Source organism: Helianthus annuus, chromosome 11 (genome assembly GCF_002127325.2).
Source record: "Helianthus annuus cultivar XRQ/B chromosome 11, HanXRQr2.0-SUNRISE, whole genome shotgun sequence".
In the NCBI taxonomy this organism is placed as follows: domain Eukaryota; kingdom Viridiplantae; phylum Streptophyta; class Magnoliopsida; order Asterales; family Asteraceae; genus Helianthus; species Helianthus annuus.
The window spans coordinates 176,130,629-176,133,262 of NC_035443.2; the positions used below are offsets into that span (position 1 = coordinate 176,130,629).

At 37.3% G+C, this 2,634-nt stretch overlaps 1 long non-coding RNA gene across 1 annotated transcript; it reads left to right on the forward strand.

Moving 5' to 3' along the window:
* The first annotated feature begins 635 nt into the window (after window positions 1-635).
* Window positions 636-1,814, forward strand: LOC110887341. Its single transcript, XR_002563243.2, has 3 exons — window positions 636-760; window positions 1,297-1,350; window positions 1,610-1,814. It is a non-coding gene; the product is annotated as an uncharacterized LOC110887341 (long non-coding RNA).
* Window positions 1,815-2,634: the final 820 nt, after the last annotated feature.

Below are 2,634 nucleotides of genomic sequence, written 5' to 3' on the forward strand. Positions count from 1 at the left end.
GTCCCCGATATATCGGACCGTTCGAGATTTTAGCTCGAGTTGGAAAGGTAGCCTACCGGTTAAAGTTACCTTCCTCATTAGAAGGGATTCACAATACCTTCCATGTGTCATAATTGCGGAAGTGTTCAACGGATGAAACGGCTTATGTACCCCTTGAAGACATCGAAATAGACGAGAAGATGAATTACATAGAAAGGCCGGTAGCCATAAGGGATTCCAAGATAAAGACTCTTCACAACAAAGAAATTAAGCAAGTATTGGTCCAATGGCAACACAGAAAGGGGTCGGATCTCACTTGGGAATTAGAGGATGAGATGAGAAGATTCTACCCGTCTTTGTTTGGTACGTAATCGGGTTTCGGGGACGAAACCTATTTTAAGGGGGGTGGACTTGTAACGCCCCGTATTTAATTATGAGTCTGCATATTTATATTGTTAAAACATGTTTTAGGAAATAACTAGTAAGTGAGTCTAGTTAGAAAGTGAATTAGAATTTTTAGTTAGGAGAAACAAGTTATGGCCATTTAAAAATAAGTATGTTAACATAAGGGGTGGAATATGTAAATAGTGAAAGATAATTTACTAAAATATAAAAGAAACACACCACCCACACATATGAGGTGTGGGTGTGTCGCCTGGAACAAGAAGAAAAGAGGGGAAAACCCTCTTATTCAACAAATCAGTAAAATTGAAAGGGAAATCAAAGTCTGATTGAATGCATGAACACTAATCCTTGATCACCTAAGAATTTCCTACATAAGGTATGTCGAAATTTATGATTTAATGATCATGTATGGAATGGGTTTTTAGTAAAACTTGAAGTTCATATGAAATTAGTATAAGCATGTGTTAGAAATTCCATATGGAACTTGAATTATGCTTGAATTCGACCTAATTGATAGTTAAAGGTAAAAACCCACTTAGAATTTGGATAGTAGTGACTTGTAACATGAGGTTATGATGTAGATTAGCACAAATGATGTTACATGATGATGTTCTTGATAAAATGTCACCTTTTGAAATCGAATTAGGATGAGGGTTGTATGAGATTTCAATTACAAATGGATGTTCTTGATGATTTAGACATGAACTAGCTAAGTCATGCAAATAATACTTGTACACTATGCTTAATTAATAGTATGCACGCCAAGTGTTCTTTAAAATGCTTGAATGATATAATTGGATGATTTTACAAGATAAATGACTAGAATTGGGAAATTGTTGCTTGTAGTAAGAATATGTTAAAAACGGAATGAAGAGAATGACATGAACCTAAAGTATGTGATTTGGATTGTAGGAATCAAGGAAGAAAGCTCGAGTCGTTCCGGGTCGCAAACAAACAACGACAAAGGTAGGTTCCTTTACTTACGAAATGTTATTAGTTGCATAATCATAAATAATATCCTTTTTCATGTTGAGATCGTATACTAGTAATGAGTTAGTCGAAAATGAAGTATGGTAAGAACATGGTTCGAATGACATGAAGTGATATAAATCAAGTTGAGAAATTTATGTTTGGAAGGAGTTATGAATATTCTCTCGTAGTTGGCTAGTATGTTGTTGTCGAATAAACTTATTTCTAAATTGTCTAATGGATCGATTGTATGCAGGTAAAGCGACTTGTTGATGGCGCTATTTGGGTTGAACACACTTATGATGCACGCTTCCGTGAAGTTGTTAAGTTATGGTCAAAACTTTGGTTAAATGCTTTTGTTAAAATCGGATCTTTTGTATGTACCTTACCGGTAGTGTTTAGATGTTGAACTCGTAGTCAAAGACTTGTATATGGATTATGAAATATTTTGGGGGTGTAAACTCTTTTGTAATTATTCCATATTAGTTAGTAAGAAGTTAAATGCAGAATTTTGGTTGTAAATTATTCGACCCGTTTACTATTTTGTCAAATGCAAGTTCGTTAGTGTCTTTTTAAGTTTTAGACCTTACAATTCCCCTAATTAAACCCTCAACTTTTGTCCTTTTCCACATGGATAATTTTGTCATTTACGTTTTATTATCACTGATTATCAATTAAAATTAATAAAACTATATTATTAAAACCTGACCCTATAAAAACCCATCTCCTTCCGCAAATCTACCATAACTCAAACCCTAATTCATCACTCCAACAAACCCTGGAGCCGCTACCCAATTGTGAACATCCAACCATTCATCCTCTCACTCATCATTTTACCTCTCTGTTAGTTATATATATATCTCTCTCTCTAAGCAACATTCAAACACCACATTCAAATACTACTGCAGGATCGATTAGGGATTCGATGGAGTGGCTGTTGAAGGGTTTTAATTGACGGTGACATTAGGTACAATGGATGGGCATTGGGGTTGTGAAGCGGGGGGGGGGGGATGTGCGATGGTGGGGGTTTTGCAATGGGGGAGTAGGTGCGGTGATGGGGGTTTTGTAGCGGGGTTGGAGGTGCGTTCGTTGGGGTTGTGCAGCGTCGGTGGAGGTGTGGTGGTGGTGGTGGGGTGTTCGTTGCAGGTCGTGGGGGTTATGCAGCGTCATGAATGGTTGTCTCAACGTCTCTGGCAATCGTTTTTCTGCTCGTGGTGCTGGAATGATGGCGATGAACAGGGCTATGTCCCATGTACAACAATTGCAGATGAATTAGGGTTT